Here is a 19,634-nt window from a genome sequence, read left to right on the forward strand (position 1 = left end):
TACAATTCTGTTTACACTCATTGGTCAAAAGATATTATTTAAATGCACAAAAGTCAAAATATCAATCAAATAAAAATGTCTAAAATCGAATACAAATTTGTAAATCGAGCCTACGCGAGTGGAGAGGTTATTTTTCAGTTAAATTTTCCTATATTTGGCTAAAAGGTCATATAAACACATTATAAATTTTACATTTTTACAATTAAGTAGCAAGTAAAATTACAAACTTGCAGCAACCAGAGAGAAAGCAGAAATTAAGATGTAGAAATATCCTCAAACATACTATATGAAAGCTAACCGTAAAGGTTTATAAAGCAAACTGCTGCATGAGCGGCAGCCACTTGAACAAATTGAAGGTACTTTAGTCTCTATTTTTTATTACAATAAATACATTAACACTTCATAAAAGTAAATCAATTGAATATTAATGTCAAGATGATGCAATCAACAGTCGCCTATGCAACAATTCTGATGCAAAATTACACTAATTTAGAAGACTAGGAAAAAAAAAATTAGGAAAACGAATGACAATAAATTTAGGAAAATTGAATTCGTTTTTACATAACAAAAAGTAGAAACGTTGGAACAATGAAGGAGAAGGGTACTTACCTACTCCTTGTCCAAAACCGTCAGTGCATTGTTAAGGGCAGCTATTAAAACCTAAAAAATTCCCAAATGTGCAAAACTTAATGCCAAGACCCATTACTAAACGTGGAGCAACTATAACCATAACAGAGAACTCGAAAGTGAAATATCATGATTACAAATATAAAAATAACAGAAGTAGATACAAAACGAAAAGGAATCTAGTTTTGTAAGTATGTGGATTCTTCACTATAATTTAAACACCATATATATACTAACACCTACTGTTTGATTAACAGTAAGTACTATTGTTGGGAATAATAGAATGAAAAAGATTACTTATACACTTTTAAGGCAAGTTTTCTAATGGGTTGGGCAATGACCACGCATTAAATTGACAACTCAAATAATGTTACATTATTTGCAATACACAACAGATCTATGAGAATGTAATTAGTATTGTCTACAATTTAAGTGGCTTTTGATTAATGAGTGCACTTTATAAATTCAGTGTGATTGTGGGGTTGAGTTCATAGTATACTCCAGTCATGTTTGTATTCGTTTGACATAAATGATGTCAAAACCCGCAACAAGTTTTCATCGTCTAATTGGGTTCGTGTTCATTTGATAAGGTTGAGTTCATTTTTGATGCATGTTGATTATGAAATCGCATATCACTATTGTGGAGTCAAAAATAATCATAAGGCGACACGTGGATTTTTGGATAAAAGAGGACAAAAATACCCTTGAGGTATACCGGGATTCCTACACGCGAGCAGTGGGCAATCATCCCTCGACCAAGTCAAAAGTGCCCAAAATAGGTAATCATCTAATATTCTCCACAAGGTAACTCCCAAAATCTTCCCTTTTTATTATATTGATTAGCTAATCAATTAGGTAATTATTCTATTAATTAGCTAATTGATTAGGTAATTATTCCATAACTCCCAAATAACACAAATCAAGAACCTAGCCCACAAACAAGGCTAGGTGGCCGGTCCTCTCTCACCATAGGAGGCCGGCCACTCTCCTATTTGCATCCACAAATTGGTGTTTTCATTGAGAGTTGAAGTACACACATTCATAGAAAACTCTCGCATAAAAGGTTTTTCTCTATTTTTTCTTGTCCATTTGTATAATTTTCGCATGTTCTTATTATTAGAATTTTTTTATTTGCAAAGATTCTTTGATAAAACGTAAAAGAGAAATACAATGGCTAGAAATTTAGAAAATTCAACAAGTGAAAATTCCAATATTCAAGAAATGGGACCGTGGCGATCCACGAGGCTAAATGTGATCATAGGTGGAGCGGCACCATGGCTATGGGGCTCCACCATGGCAACCACCGCAGTGGCCACCACGACCACCACTCGCAGCGAGGTCCATGGCACCACCACCACGGCCTAAGCCGTCCCAGCTAAGCAAGCCCAAGTCATGCCATCTAAGGCCCACAGCACCAAAACCACGACCCAAGCCATGTCACTCCAAGCCCAACCTGTTGCCAAGCCGAGCTTTAGCCTCGCACCCATGTGCGCCATAAGCTGAGCAGCCTACTCCCATGGCCCAGCCTGCTCTAGTGACCCAGCTTACTCCTGTTGAGCAGTCCACTCCCGTGGCCCAGCCTACTCCTATGGCCCAGTCTGCTCCCGTGGTCTTCCAAGCAACCCAAATCGATCCAAGATTAGTTCAACAGTCCTGGCTCCAAATTTTCAGATCGACGATCGAACTGGGAGCATTTTCACCACATTTATCTACAGATTTGACATTTTCTAACTCAAATCTCGCGCCCGGAGTCTACCACACTTCCATTGCTCAAGAAGACGCATTCTTTCTAAGCTATTCCAACCTAAATGGAGAACAACACTTGTCTCTACAAGTCATAGAGTTGACGAGCGCCCTCACACAACAGATGACCTTGGTGAACCAGCTCTTACAGCGCATCGAGATTCAACGTGCCCCAGACGAGGTGTCCCGAAGTAGGACAAGGGTAGACAAAGAACCTTTCCAGCAGCATCTCGGTAAGCAGCCACTCGACCAACCACGAACCGAGCGTTTGGGCAGTGTACATTCCCGATTGGGCCCCCGAGATAGCGTATACTCCAATTTTAGCACGCGGAATAACGTGCATTCTCGACTAGGCCCACGGACGAGTGTACATTCACGATTGGGATCACACTCCGATAGTCAACATGAGCAACCTTCCACGCGAAGTGTTCATTCGCGGTTAAGCCCACTAGGAGCATCATTCATCTTACATCGAAGTAGGTAGCACGACGAACAGAGATAAGCAATCACTCAATCTGGCTTAAGCTCAACTGGTAGCCTTCAAAGAACTCGCTGGCCTACAAGAAACGCACCACACGCACTGCATCCGCGGCATAGATGAGCCAAACATATGGAAGAATAGCCTAGACCAGCAAGTCACAGCTAGGGGCAGCCGATAGCTTCACTACCCTAACAAAAGCAAATTTAGGAAGTAGAGAGACTCTTGACCAAGGGATTGCGTAATTTTCAACGCAATGAGGTCGCTGACGAAGCACTACGACAGAACATAACCAACATAAGCAGGTTACCCTTCACGGATGAGATTGAGCAGGTAGAGCTTCCACGTGAGTTCAGCATACCATATTTCACATCTTTCAAAGGGGATGAAGACTCGGAGAGACATTTAAAGCATTACCAAAGTGCAATGATCCTCTATCAAAACAATGACAATCTCATGTGCAAGATATTCACCACCACTCTACAAAACGAGCCGCAAGATTGGTTTTACACCCTGCCGTCACAATCTATCTAGAGTTTCGACAAACTTTCTTTGGTTTTCACCAAAGAATATTCATCCTATCACTCGATCAAAAAGAAATCCGGCCATTTGTTCAAAGTGACTACGTGAAGAGGTTCAAAGCAGAGAAGGCAAAGATAGTAAAATGCAACGACTCGATAGCTAGAGCAGCCTTCCAAAAAGACTTCTAGCAGACCACCTACTGTTTGGAAAATTGATCATGAAAGAAGATCTAACTCTAGTAGACTCTTTTGCTATGGCAGAGAAACATGCACTTTGGGACAAGGCTCGCCAATACACATTCAAGGACTTGAAGAAGTAACCGACATCACCTCCATACTATCCAAACCGAAAGTAGATGAGGACTTATTCACATGTTTGACAGTATCTGAAGCAGTAATAAGCTCTACCATCATACGAGAAGAGTTGGGGGCCCGACTACCTGTATTCCACAATTCAGAAGCTCTCCTCGATGTTATCAGAAATTCAAAAGTTAACTTTGGCGATAGTTGTTGCAACCTAAAAACTCAAGTTTTACTTTTAAATGCACGCAGTCATCCTCATGACGCATTATTCCACCCAATCCAGACGCGCAACGATAAAGGCGTAGACCTTGGCGGATGCAAAGTTTTCTGACGAACGCAACAACTCGGCCCAAAAAACATGCCAAGGGCAGACGAACACTGGAAGGACATACTCGGAAGTAAGTTTTGTCCTCGTCATCCCAAAAGATTCTACATAGGAGCAACATGTACCGGCAGTTGAGCACTACCTCCTGCTACGCGTCACACATCCCTAGCTAACCACTGATCCATAATTTAGCTCTAAAATGGTCCAATATCGGCAGTTGAGCATTTTCTGCTACGTGTAACATGGTCCTAGCTCCACAACTCCCTACTATGCATTCACAGCGCAATAAAACGGCCCAACGACGCCCCAAAGGTAGCCGAGCACGCCCTAGTCGTGCCTACTCTACCCAATGGAGACTTCTGGAATTTGCATATTGACGGCTCATCCAACTAGAAAGGTTTGAGAGCAAGCGTAGTCCTTGTCAAAAGACTTAACGGCAGACAACGCTCACATGAATGCACTAGCCGGCTTAGGCTCTGCCCTCGACCACTAACTCAAACATTTTATCTCAGATGAATATCTATACAAGCCAAGCATAGAGGCGAAGCCAGCAGCCGAGGTGTCACAGATTAATACAACTCCAAACTGGTAAGATTCCTTTGTAGACTACCTGGTCAATGACACATTCCTCACGAAAAGATTGGAGTCTAGGAAGCTCCAAATCAAGGCAGCATGCTACCACATGTGGAACGACATTCTCATCCAAAAATCCTACACCAGACCATATCTCCGTTGTGTAGCGCATCTCGATGACTTGAAGGTTCTAAGCTCAATCCACGAAGGCATTTGTGGAAATCACTCCGAAAGTCGATCCTTAGCACAGAAGGCTCTTAACGCTGGCTACTATTGACCTACCATGCACCAAGATACTAAGGAGTTAGTACAAAAGTGCGATCGCTTAAAAGTGCGATCGCTGCCAACGTTACAAGCTAATACCAGCACTGTCTGCCAGCGAGCGACACCTGCATACGAGTCCTTGGTCGTTCATGTAGTGAGCAATCAACCAGGTAGGACTTATACCCCCTCCTACTGGGGGCAGAGGCATGATGATCATGGCAATCGACTACTTCACCAAATGGGTAGAAGCAGTGCCCAAGATGACCAAGACTAAAACAGATATAGAGCACTTCATATGGAGGAACATCATTTGCCGATTTGGCATCCCTTAGTCCATTGTCACAGACAACGGCCCACAATTCGTGGGCAAAGATATGGCGAAGTTCTTCCAAAAGTATGGCATTAAGCAGCACATGTCCATGCCGAGATATCCTCAAGGCAATAGGCGGGCCGAAGCATCCAACAAGATGATCCTCAACTGCCTCAAGAAATCCCTCACCAACAAGAAGGGAAAATGGCTAGACGAACTCCCCGAATGTCTATGGGCATATCGCACCACCAAAAGACGAGCAACCGATGAGATTCTTTTCTCTTTGGCATTTGGCTTAGAAGCAATCATTCATCCCAATGTCATCAAGCCAAGTATCATCGCTCTACTACCAAACATTGAGCAAAACAGTAAGGAGATGGCCACAAGCTTAGATCTGGCAGAGGAGAAGCACGAGTAGACCATCACCCACATCGCAACCTATCAGCAGCAGCTCCTTTCCAGCTACAACAAAAAGGCCAAGATCCGGCAGTTCTAGCCCGAAGATCTATTCCTAAGAAAAACCTTCATCACTGTTTACAGAGAAGGCTCCAAAAAGATGAATCTCATATGGGAAGGTCTGTACAAGATCAGCAGAGTAGGCGGCAAGAGTAATTACACCCTTGCCACCATGAAACAACAAAAAGATCGAAAAGCAGTGAAGCGCCTACAATCTGAGGAAGTACTATGTGTGACCACCCACTACATCAAAGCCCGAAGACTCAAGCAGCTCGATGGGCACCACCTCACAAGCTGAGGACTATCCAGTTGTTATGCAATTCCTACCTTACAGCTAAGTTCTCATTCGTTTCACTCGTTTTTCAATGAGGAATTCAGAAGTAATCATAACTTGGCTCGGCTACATGCTTACAACAACTGATCACTCATGCACTTCAAAAGAAGACCGCGCTTTTCTTAGGGAATCATCGCAGGAATTGCGCCCCTCAAGGAACCAACCATGCTCTCCAGTGCGAAAGGGTAAACCAATTCCCCGACACCCATATGGATCAGCTCTCCAAGACGAGAGGATAAACTCTATACTCCAAATATCCAGACGTGGATGAGCCTGGCTGCCCTAGTATAACTAGATGTACGATGGTTTGCGCTGAGATTCCTAGAAGTAGCCACAATGATCTTTTTCAAGGCTTAGCTAACTGAAGGATTTTGGGTCTATTGGCTTAATCCGTGGGGAATCGGGCCCTAGAGATGGAGGGGGCACATTACGCAGTACATCCGATAGACGGTTGCCCTGGAACCTTAAAGCTACTACCAAATGCACTAAGGTAACCTACCGTTTCCAGAAGATTGCCTACGGCTTATCCTTTGAGCAGTAAAGCCACACTAGACTTATACAACCATACATTTTTGTGAAAGGTTAAACAAGCTAGCGTGCATATACGAAGCTTTATCCACTATCGACATGCTACGTAGTCGATAAGCTTTACCTTTGCCAAGTGCGAAACAACTTACACCAAGTCCTAAAATGTTGTGATACTTGCTACGCAACCTACGAAATTGGAGAAAGCCAAGGTTAACAGCCTAGTGGTTATGCGGGCTTGTCTGCTTCTATAAGTAAGGCATCCGGCTACCAACCCTATGGCTAACAACTTTGCAAAGTTCTACACCAACACCTACAGCTGCATAGGCTACGCAAGCCTATCTACTTATAGAAAAGTAGCACGCATGCCACTGGTCTATAAAGTTTAAAGGTTAGGGCATGAACAAAAGAAGCGAATATAAAGAAAAGCGAAGGAAGCATGTTTATAAACAACTACCAAATGCCGAATGAGTTCAAGAAAAACAAGAGCTACAAGGAAAAACAAAGAAAATCCTAAAGGCTACCTAGAAGACTACACTTCAGCAGCTTGGACATCCCACGACTACTCGGTTGCCACACCTTTAGCAACCGCGACGCTTTTAGTAGTGGCATCATCCAGCACTTCACCCCCGGCTGCCCTAGCCTGGGCATTAACTTCTTTAACTAATTCACCAATGGAAGCCTCAAAAGTAAAAGCAAGTAAGTCTTCCGGAGAAATAGAGAAGGTCTTGAAACCTCGAGCCAATCCTTCTCATCCTTCAGCTGCTCATTCTCCTCGAGCAGACTAACACGGATGCGCTGCAGCACATCCACTTCATTCTTCAGACTTTCGTTGATCTTCAGTACACCTTAAAGTTCCAACACTTGGGGTTAAAGCCTATCGACGATTCTCTTGAAGTGGATCACTTGATTATAAGCAGCAATCAACTCTTAATCATTTGCATAAGTAGCGAAACGAAGCTTAGAAACTGCAAACTCAAGATCTTGAATCTAAGGTATGTAACATCCAATCTCCTTCTCTGCACTTTCATACTTAACTTGGATCGCGTCAAGCCTAGTCTTTAAGTCAACGATCTCTTGGCAAGTGGTCTTAAGCTGTAGAGAAGTAAGGGCAAAAATATTAGACCCCTTCAAAGCAACAGGCTCAGAATCCAACCTCTTGATCTCCTCGGCCGAGGAATAAGCTTCAACTACCATAGTCTTCACCACCTCATTGGTAGCTTTGCTATATATGCATCATAGCAAGCAGAGCAATCCTTCTATATTGGGTCATATGCTTCACAAAGGAACTTGGGCAAACAAACCTTTCTAACGCCATCAACAAACTTGGCACAAACATCCATGTCTTCAAGCAGATCTAGTTTCAAGAATACACAGATCTTAGCAGCCTCCCCAGAAGTAGACTTGGTATATTTCTCATAACTGCCTACGCAAGCATTCTCCTCCTTCCTAGCAGGCGAATCAGTCTCAGTAGCAGAGAGAATGGGCCTTAGCGCCACTTTAACAGCAAAATCCACCTTATTGCTCTTCATAATAGCAAATTTTTCTGAATGAGAACCGGACTTAGCTCCCAACGGACGTCGTGGCATAGACTTCGGCACTGGGGGCATGACAATACCTCTACACTAAGCAATACTATCAGCAATCGAACTAGCCTTCTTGATATAGCAGGCGCCACAAGCTTAGATCTTGCAGCCTTATTTTTCTTCCCATTGGAAGAAGTCATGTCAATCACAGACCTCTCAACAGCAGGTGAACCTTCACAAGCAGTGGAGGAAATCTTTGGTTTTTTCTTAACCAGCATCTCTTGAGCAGACGGGGAAGATCTCTTTTTTCCACCTTTATTCACAATAGGCTCCACGACAGCGATCATACAAGCCAAAGTATCCGCCTTGATTTTTTTACCTTCTTTCTTAAGAACAACTCACATTTCTCCCAGCGAAGAGAACCAAGTAACCAACGTTATTCACGGTACTCAACAAGGAAACTTAACCCATAGGCTTTTTCCTCATTTTTTTTCTCCTAGACCAACAGGTAGAAAGCATGCATGCCCAACATTCTAGCAGCCTATGAGGCCCTCGACCTCCTCATCTTTCTCAATTGCCAGCCTGGCCCCCGTCAAGTCCAAGAGCCCAAGGGACATAAGCCATGCGACTCGCCTAGCACTATGCCCCAGCGCCTCAATCCGTGGCTTCAGCCGCACAAGCTGCCCTTAGCTCTAGCCAATTTGAGTAGCGTAAGTAGTGGTCCCTGCCACAACACCTTCTGGCCCCATGCCGAGCCGACTCCTGACCCCTGCCAGCCGACGTGCCGCACCACCCTAACGGCTGCCCCGTGACAGCACTATCCAAGAAGAAGACAAGGAAAATTAATTTTTCTTACCTCGGTGCAGCGCAGAGAAGACAAAGAAAGCAACGGAAAACGATCTTTTGCATGGGCAAAATGTAGAAGATTGCTAGAGGAGGGGGGAACAAATATCCTTTAAGCTATCTCTCTTTTGTAGGGTAGAATAAATCGCTCTCCAAAGTTGATTTAATAACCCACTTAAGGTGGACTTAAATAGGCTTTGAGAGAAATTTATTTCCCTTTTCTACAAGGATCGAATTTCCTATTAAAGAGGGAATCTACATCAAAATAAGAAGCAGTCCTAAGTTTCCTAAAGCAGGAAGATCTCTAAACCTGCTGCCCTTTCCTGCGAGCAGCCCAACAAGTGTGGGGGAATTTGTGGAGCCAAAAATAATCACAAGGCGACACGTGGATTTTTGGATATAAGAAGACAAAAATGCCCTTGAGGCATACCGGGATTCCTATGCACGAGCAACGGGCAATCATCCCTCAACCAAGTCAAAAGTGTCCAAAATAGGTAACAATTCAAAATTTATTTCATCCATTCTCATCCAATATTCTCCACAAGGTAACTCCCAAAATCTTTCCTTTTTATTATATTGATTAGTTAATCAATTAGGTAATTATTCTATTAATTAGTTAATTGATTAGGTAATTATTCTATAACTCTCAAATTAACATAAATCAAGAATCTAGCCCACAAACAAGGCTAGGTGGCCGGTCCTTTCTCACCCCAGGAGGCCGGCCACTCTCCTATTTAAACCTCATTATTTTCCTCAAAGTTCACTTCCAATTCTCTTGCTAAAATTCTCTAAATTCTTCAAACACTTTTCCCTCAAAATTCTAACTTTGGTATCGGAGGTTTTTCGGCCAATTCCCCCTCCCCCCCCCCCCCCCCGAAATTTATCGTGGACGCACGAGGCTCTTGGCCTTGACCAAATGTGTTATTTATTTTGTAGGTGCAATTTTGTCCAAGAACAAGAAGGAAGAAATTTGCATCCACAACTATCATTTATGAATGATTATTGAAACTACAAAATTATAATTTACAATTGCAAAACATTGTGTATTGTAAATTGAGATGTTAAATATTATTGTGGAGCAATATTGCAATACACAATGACTAATGTAAAGTACTGCAATACAAAATTATACTAAGAATTAGATTTCTAAGACTTCGATTATGGGTCAACATTCACGGCGAAGAAATGTCTCCATGTTCCCATCACAACGTTCCCATCACAACCCTCTCCATCTAAGTGTTATAATCAATTCATGAAGGCTATGAAGAACGCATTAATTAAGGAAAAATGATTGCAATGTGCATAAGGGCTGTTATTTTCAAGATTTTGTCCGTCAAGCCTAATTTAGAAGAAAAAAAAAAATTAAACAAAATAAAAGGAAATAAATAAAACAAAATAAAATAAATACCAGACAAATCATCATCTCGTTTTTTGTCCCAGAAAATCAGTACATTAGCATTCCCTGCAAAATCTCAAAATCAGAAAACCAGTATATCGTACCACACCCTAATTTTCCAGTCAAAGGAAAATTAATACAACCTCTGTAAAACATAATCAGAAAATATGAAAATCAGAAGAAAAAAAAATTACAGACAATAAATATGAAAAAAAGTAGATAGTAATTAATAAACGAATTCGTAAAATTACAAAAGACATCTGAGATAGGGAATTTGAATAAATAATTCAAATAAAATGAAGAAAAGTAAAATCCAAAAATTTGAAGCAAATGTTTACATGCTACCTGATGTGATAAGAAATCGATTGAGATCAACCTCGAGGCCAGAGGTTGCCAGAATCGTCGAAATCATTGTCGTCCGCCATTGTGACCTAGTAGTCACAGAGGAAAGAACGGGTGGGAAGAGAGAAGGGAAGGAGAAGAGCGGGGAGTCGAAGTCGCAGTCGGGGATGAGTGATAAGGAAGAAAGAAAAATAAATAAAGTGTATATATATTTTCTGAGACAATGGCAGAAGAAGTAATAACACAAACTTGGCAAGGCCAAAACGGGAAGCACACTGAAATCCAATGCAAAACTGTGAATAATTCAAAATCAGCTAATTGATGAATAGTGCAATTTCATCCCCAACTTTAGATTATAGTAATGGTCGGCCCATAAAGAAAACACATATGTTGAATTAAACTTTTGGATTATATTCGTACAATGTACAATGGTGCAGTCATATTCACCGTCTAACAACTTAACTTACGCAATTATCAAGTAAAAGTCACCAATTGGATTTCTAAGAACTAGTTATATATAGTCAACATGGTTTTGAACAAACATGCTTCTTTTTTCTATAAGAATTTATACTTTTTTCTATAAAGTGGAAACCATATAAATGTCATATAATGAACTTTAAACAAGAAAAGTGTTTCAGGCTTTATACAATTCAGCCTTCGAAAATGTGAAAAGAAAACGTTGGATTAATATTGTTTTTTTAAGACAATTTGGCGTTTATGCTGTAAATATGTGAATCATAATTGTTGATTATGTGCATGTAGTTATATCTACATGTGCGGCCATCTTTATTATGTAGCAACATCGCTTACATGCTTGTATGGCTACAAGTTATCATTAGTTGGATTTGCCTAATCCTTCTAATTTCGTTTTTTTTTTTTTTTCCGTTTTGGTAAAATATCTCTAATAAAAAATGATTTACACAGAAGAAATGAGTAGCTCTAGAAAATACCCGCAAATATGTTGATCTTATTCCCCTCTTACCTTTTTCGTTACTATTCCGATCTTACCCTCATAAAAAAAATTAAAAAAAATAAAAAATAAAAACATGCCTAACCACCCGTCGTATTCACCAACATTTAATTCTTCTAATATATCTTTATTTTTATTTATAAAAAAGATCTCTAAAAATGATTTACACATAAAAAAGAGGTAACTTGACCATTTATTGTTAATCTTATAATAGTGGTATCATGTTGGGATTTTAAAGATAGCCGAACTAGAATATCGGTTTTGCTTCTTTTGAAGACAACTACAAAGGACAATTGTGAAAAATACATGCAAGCATTTGAATCTCACTTTATCACAAGTAATCCTCCTCATAGAGCCCCTCCAGCTAAAATGTGAGCATCTTGTCCCTATATTCGAAAAAAAAAAAAAAAAAAAAAAAGATTCAATGGTAGCTCTATTTTGACTCATTATAGTAAAAATTATTGACATATTATTTTCCTCTCAAAGAGGTCTCTCATTTATGATTGTGTTTGTATGAATCACTCGCTTGCAAGTTTATGATTGAGCAACATGCACTATTACAATATAGGCTATCACTGGCGAAGCAAAAAGCGACAAGAAATCCAATTTTTGTCGGAACTATGGCAAAAATCCGACATAAAACAATGTAATGTCGGATTATAATAGCGACGCTAATGCTACCGTCACAAAAGGGCTTCAATGTTGGTTTGTTCGCTTAATCCGCCACTACACAACGTCGGTTAAAAGCGACACTAATGTTGACGTCGGTTTAAAGCGCATATACTTCAACATTGCATCAGTTTAAAGCGACGCATACTTCAACATTACGTCGGTTTAAAGCGACGTGTACTAGTAATTCAACTATAAAATATTCAACCTACTGTCGGTTTTAACCAACATCGTGATAAAATTAAACAAATAAAATATCCCTTAACCGACGTCAGATAACAATTAAATACATAAAATATGCAAACTAGTAACGGTTTTAACCGACACCACCTTTGTTAATAGTAATAAAAATATTTGGAAATATGTCTCTGCATTCGTTTTCAATTAATTGTACCTAAAAAAAATTATATAACCAAAATAATAAATTTCAATTAATTTATTCAAGAATTCAACTGAGGTCTTTGGGTGTAGAATTTCTTGTTAAATGCATTCTATTTCATATAAACAAGTAAGTACAAAGCTATTAGAGAACCGGTTACAAGATGAAGATAAAAAAAACTAACAATTACATATAATACTAATCAGAGCTCCATGCTTGCATATAATACTAGTAGCTGCCATTATGCGTTCCCGTGCTTGCCTTTGTCGAAGACCACAGATTCTGTAGCTCCATGTTGCCATATATAATACCAGTAGGTCCATGCAACCATGATTGCCATCAGATCAGTGTTCCAATACTTTACTACTTCAACATTAGGGCTCTAATCTCTATAGATTAAATTCAGGTTTTAAAAAAATTATGGATCTGAAATTTCCAGTGTCCTTGCTCTTCAGATCCAAAATGAACATGCATGAATTTTTATATGGATTTTCGAACTATTGATCTTACTGAACAAGAACATAAAAGAGGAGCTCAGTGGAGATTATAGCTTTAGTGAGTCATGCATTAGACTGCTTAGCATTCACATATTAATAGCTACATGGAAGGTTATAAATACATCAAGAGTTCCACTTATTCTTCCTACCTTTTCACCACGAAATCATCCAATTAGAATAGATTTTGTTGTTATACCTTTAAATGACAGATCTAGAACGGAGACAATTCTCTGGTGGTTTTTCCTTGAGATGCGATTTGGGGCTGTACCAGTGGTTGCATCGTCTTTTTTTTTTTTTTTTTTTTTTTTTGGTACAGATCTCGGGTCCCTGCAAAAGAAACAACACAAGCATGAGGAGTTGAAGATTTTTTTCTTGTATGGTATATTTCAATCCATGAACCTGAGTGCATGAATCGGCAAAGGAAGGTGAGAAGTTTACCTGAGTGTGTTGGCACCAAGATCGGTGTTGCTACCCTTCTGGTGATGCAATAAATCCATGGTTGCAAGGTCTTATGGGTTGATGATGGAAGATTAAGGTTTGGTTTGCAGAAAAGGAGGTTAGGGTTTGAGAAAATGTGGAGAGAGGAGCTGTAGTTTTAGGGTGTGCTTGGAAGAAGGGTGAGATAAATGAGGGATGTGAGCCTTTTGAAATAGGGAAACTGATATCCTCTTTTTCGTTTAAAAAATGGAGGGGAAATATCCCGCCCAAAAGAGAAGAAGATGGAAGGATGGGAAATGGAGAAGTCGAGGAAAAAGAGAGAGAATAGGAATGAGAGAGAGAAGGATGAAAGAAGCTTGAGTGTGGGTACAGAGAGAGACATTATGGAGACAGAAAAGAGGGGGTGAAGAAGAACCAGTTAAAAAAAAAAATGTGAGAGAAATGAGGCATGTGTGTAAGAGAGAGATAAAGAACCCATGTGAGGAACCGACCAAAAAGAAAGAAAATAAAAATGATGTGACACTGATGTGACACTGACGTGAGGTCTGACATTCTTTATTGGAAATCACAGCGTCGGTTTAAATTAATGTTAGTGTCGGTCTAAACCGACACTAACTTCTGACACACTTTTTAAAATTCACGTAGCGTCGGTTTAATGAAACTCGCGTCAAATTAAAAGATGATAGCGTCGCTTAAAACCGACACCAACATTTTAAGATTTTAATAAATAAAATACTTAATAAAAAACAGAAATATAATTTTATTATAAAATATCATCACATTTTAATTGAAACATAGTCTAATTAATACTTAAAATACATAAAATTAATTAATATATTTTAACTCTGATTTTGATTTTTTTTATAGCTACACTTATTGATCCTATATAATAAATGAATTCAATCTTCATTTTAAATTATTTACGCTAGTGGATACCACAAAATCTTATGTTATACTCAATGAAAGTATAAATAAACTCTAAGTGTTAGTGAATCTATCGTTTTGATGGAATACGCATATTACGAAACTATTTTCAACGATCCAACTGTCAAACTTGTTTGTATATGCTTCGAGATCACATACACCAAAAATCGAAAAAAACAAACATTCAGAAATCAAGTAACGGTACAAAACTTTTCGACAGTTATAAACGAAAAATCACGATTTAACGGTTATTTTAACTTCGATTTTGATGATTTTTTACAGCTACACTCCTTCATCCTATATGAATACAATGAACTAATTTGATCGTCAATTTAAAATATTTACAGAAGTGGATACCACAAATCTTATGTTATACTTAATGAAAGTATAAATAAACTCTAAGTGTTAGTGAATCTATTGTTTTGATGGGATACGCATCCTTCGAAACTAATTTCTACAATCCAACCGTCAAAATTGTTTATATATTCTTCGAGATCATATACTCCAAAAATTGCAAAAAACAAACATTCAGAGATCAAGTAACGGGACAAAACTTTTCGACGGTTATAAACAAAAAATCACGATTTAACGGTTATTTTAACTCCGATTTTGATTTTTTTTTATAGCTACACTCCTTGATCCTATATGAATACAATGGATGAATTCGATCTTCAATTTAAAATATTTACACTAGTAGATACCGCAAAATCTTATGTTATACTTAACAAAAGTATAAATAAACTCTAAGTGTTAGTGAATCTATTGTTTTGATGGGATACGCATATTACGAAACTAATTTCAACAATCCAACCGACAAACTTGTTTGTATATACTTCAAGATCGCATACGCTAAAAATGGCAAAAAATAAACATTCAGATATCAAGTAAGGGGACAAAACTTTTCGACGATTATAAACGAAAAATCACGATTTAACGGTTATTTTAACTCCAATTTTGATGATTTTTTACAGCTACACTCCTTAACCCTATATGAATACAATGAATGAATTCGATCTTCAATTTAAAATATTTACACTAGTGGATACCACAAAATCTTATGTTATATTTAATGAAAGTATAAATAAATTATAAGTGTTAGTGAATCTATTGTTTTGATGAGATACGCATTTTACAAAACTAATTTCAACGATTCAACCATCAAACTTGTTTATATATGCTTCCAGATCACATACATCAAAAATGGCAAAAAACAAATATTCAGAGATCAAGTAACGGGACAAAACTTTTCAACGGTTATAAACGAAAAATCACTATTTAACGGTTTTTTTAACTCCGATTTAGATGATTTTTTACAGCTACACTCGACCATATATGATGTGACATCCCACATTGCCTAGGGGAGTGATCCTTAAATGTATATTCCTATCCCTACCTAGCACGAGGCCTTTTGGGAGCTCACTGGCTTCGGGTTCCGTAGGAACTCCGAAGTTAAGCGAGAAAGGGGCTAGAGCAATCCCATGATGGGTGACCCACTGGGAAGTTGCTCGTGAGTTCCCAAAAAAAAAATCGTGAGGGAATGGTAAGCCCAAAGCGGACAATATCGTGCTACGGTGGTGGAGCGGGCCCGGGAAGTGATCCGTCCCGGGCCGGGATGTGACAATTTGGTATCAGAGCCTAACCCTGGCCGCGTGTGTGCCGACGAGGACGTCGGGCCCCTAAGAGGGGTGGATTGTGACATCCCACATTGCGTAGGGGAGTGATCCTTAAATGTATATTCCCATCCCTACCTAGCACGAGGCCTTTTGGGAGCTCACTGGCTTCGGGTTCCGTAGGAACTCCGAAGTTAAGCGAGAAAGGGGTTAGAGCAATCCCATGATGGGTGACCCACTGGGAAGTTGCTCGTGAGTTCCCAAAAACAAAACCGTGAGGGAATGGTAAGCCCAAAGCGGACAATATCGTGCTACGGTGGTGGAGCGGGCCCGGGAAGTGATCCGTCCCGGGCCGGGATGTGACATATGAACACAATGAATGAATTCGATCTTCAATTTAAAATATTTACACTAGTGGATACCACAAAATCTTATGTTATACCTAATGAAAGTATAAATAAATTCTAAGTGTTAGTGAATCTATCGCTTTGATGGAATACACATTCTACAAAACTAATTTCAATGATCCAACCGTCAATCTTGTTTATATATGCTTCGAGATCGCATACGCCAAAAATCACAAAAAAATAAACATTCAGAGATCAAGTAATGGGACAAAACTTTTCGACAGTTATTAACGAAAAACCACAATTTAATAGTGATTTTAACTTCGATTTTGATGATTTTTTATAGTTGCACTCCTTGGCCCTATATGAATACAATGAATGAACTCGATCTTCAATTTAAAATATTTACATTAGTGGATACCACAAAATCTTATGTTATACTTAATGAAAGTACGAATAAACACTTAAGTGTTAGTTAATCTATTGTTTTGATGGGAAACGCATTTTACTAAACTAGTTTCAACAATCGAACCGTCAAATATGTTTGTATATACTTCGAGATCGCATACGCCAAAAATTGCGAAAAACAAAAATTCAGAGATCACGATTTAACGGTTATTTAAAAAACAAACTAAAAAGAAAAATTGGAAGAACGAATAAGAAAAATGCAAGAGATGAAGATGAAAACACGGGGGAGAGTACATAAAAACCATCAATTTGTCGCTTACAGCCGACACTAGGTTTCAAAATATTTAAAAAAAAACTAAAAACTATGTTGCTTAGAACCGACGCAGGCTTTAAAATATTTAAAAACAATACTTTATGTCGCTTAAAAGCGACACCCATACTTTGTGTCGCTTAAAAGCGACACTGTTCTATTTAAAGTGACGCCAATATTTAAAAATTATTAAAACATATGTTGGTTATAAGCGACATTAAATGTTTACGTCAGTTTAAAAGCGACGTAGACATTTTATGACGCTTATAAGCGACAGTAAATCTGACGTCATGTTTAGTTAGTGTCGCAACTATCTTGTCCGCCACTATATTATATTAAACCGACACCACCTACTGACACTATAAGGCCATTTTGTAGTAGTGATGGTTATAACAGGCCTATAGCTGTGTTATGAATGATATCCCTTGAAAAAATTCTGGTTGGTGATGAGAATCATGCATCTAATAACCCCTAGCCATATCTGATCACAAAAATCCGAATATGTGAAGAGCAGGGAGTGTAAAAAATAAATATAAAAACATAAATATGTATTTGCACCTAAGATGTGAAGAGTAAGGGATGTATGTAGAAAATATAGGGTGTATGTAAAAAATGTGGGGTGTATATGGAGAGTGGAGGTGTGAGGGTATTACAAGAAAGTATTTGGGGGTGGATTAAGATAAATTTTAATTAAAAAAGGGAGTGTGTTAAGTTTGTGAGGTGGAAATTCAATAATTGTGCTGTGCTAATAAAACAAGCTTTTTCTATTTTAAATATTTTGAAGATTAATATTGAAATTTTAAAGGTAAATATGGGTTTAACCATGTGGGGGCAGGATGGGCATAAGGGGTTAAACCACCCAAAGAGGATTATATTTTGTAGTATTTTTGAGTTATTGTTCAAGTAAAGGTAATCTCAACGGTATTTGAAATCAGCTCTTTCAACCATTATAATTTTTCAAAATAAAACAAAACATTGACATATTATTTTTCTTGCAAATAGATTCCTCATTTAAAATTCTATCATTATGTGTCATTGACAATTGTTATTATAACTGTAACAATTGTAAATATGGTATGATACACTTTGCCCATAACTTTGTACACTTTGCCCATAACTTTGTACAATATGTGCAAGTGACACACAATTTACACTAGAGAAATAAACTCATATTAAAATGAATATATTTTTATAAAAGTGGAGGCATTTTCTTGTTAATAGGGTAATTTTACTAGGATTAACAACCAAATGAATGAAAAAGTATGGTTGTAAGATCCTACGTCGTCTAGGGGTGAGGATCATGTAAGCTTTATATATATATTCTCATCTCTACCTAGCTCGAGGCCTTTTGGGAGCTCACTGGCTTCGGGTTCTATCGGAACTCCGAAGTTAAGTGAGTTTGCATGAGAGCAATCCCAGGATGGGTGACCCACTGGGAAGTTCTCGCGTGAGTTCTCAGAAACAAAATCGTGAGGGCGTGGTCGGGGCCCAAAGCGTACAATATTGTGCTACAGTGGAGTCGAGCCCGGGAAGTGGTGGGGGCCCGGGCCAAAATGTGACAATTTGATATCAGAGCCAATCCTTGGCCGGAAGTGTGCCGACGAGGACGTCGAGCCCTTAAGGGGGGTGGATTGTAAGATCCCACATCGCCCAGGGGTGAGGATCCTGTAAACCTTATATGTATATTCCCATCTCCACCTAGCACGAAGCCTTTTGGGAGCTCACTGACTTCAGGTTCCATCGAAACTCCGAAGTTAAGCGAGTTTGCGCGAGAGCAATCCCAGGATGGGTGATCCACTGGGAAGTTCTCGCGTGAGTTCCCAGAAACAAAACCATGAGGGCGTGGTCGTGGCAAATGCGGTTTTTATAATTTTAAAATGTGAAATTTTGAAAATGCCCTTCAAGGCAAATGCATTGACTTTTGTTGACCGCTTTGTCGAGTCACGTAAAATCCATTTTCTTGGTGTATCCTCATAATACTTGCCGCTACGAGAGCGTGAGCAAAAATGGAACGTAATTTGAAGTTATAACGAATGAGTTATTAACAAACAAAGTCAGGGACAAAATAGTAAATTGATTAATTGCTAGAAGGTTCCAGATTTTTGGAGCAAAATCTGGAAAGCCACGTGTGTGGCCCAGATTGAGTAAAAGAAGAAATAAACGGTTGGGAGAAGAGATAAATGAGAGAAAGAAAAGGTGGGACGCCTATTTAGAAGAAGAGAGAGAAAAGGGTGACCAATGGGAAATGAGAGAAATGAGAGAATGGGAGAATGAGAAGAACACATCGAGTTCCCCTTGACCCGTACCCGACCCAGCAACATCTATGTTTTCCGATGCCATTCAAGCAATTTTTCTGATGAATCACGTCCTACCACCACTACCAAACATCTACCCGACCTCCCCTCGTTCATTTCCACCCAAAATCTACCTAGATTGACCTTGTTTTGAGGAAGAACGGAACCTGTGGGTTCCAAAGATGTCACGGCGGAGATCCGCCCATCGTAAAAGCATCGTCG

The sequence above is a fragment of the Pyrus communis genome, chromosome 16 (assembly GCF_963583255.1).
Source record: "Pyrus communis chromosome 16, drPyrComm1.1, whole genome shotgun sequence".
Lineage (NCBI taxonomy): Eukaryota > Viridiplantae > Streptophyta > Magnoliopsida > Rosales > Rosaceae > Pyrus > Pyrus communis.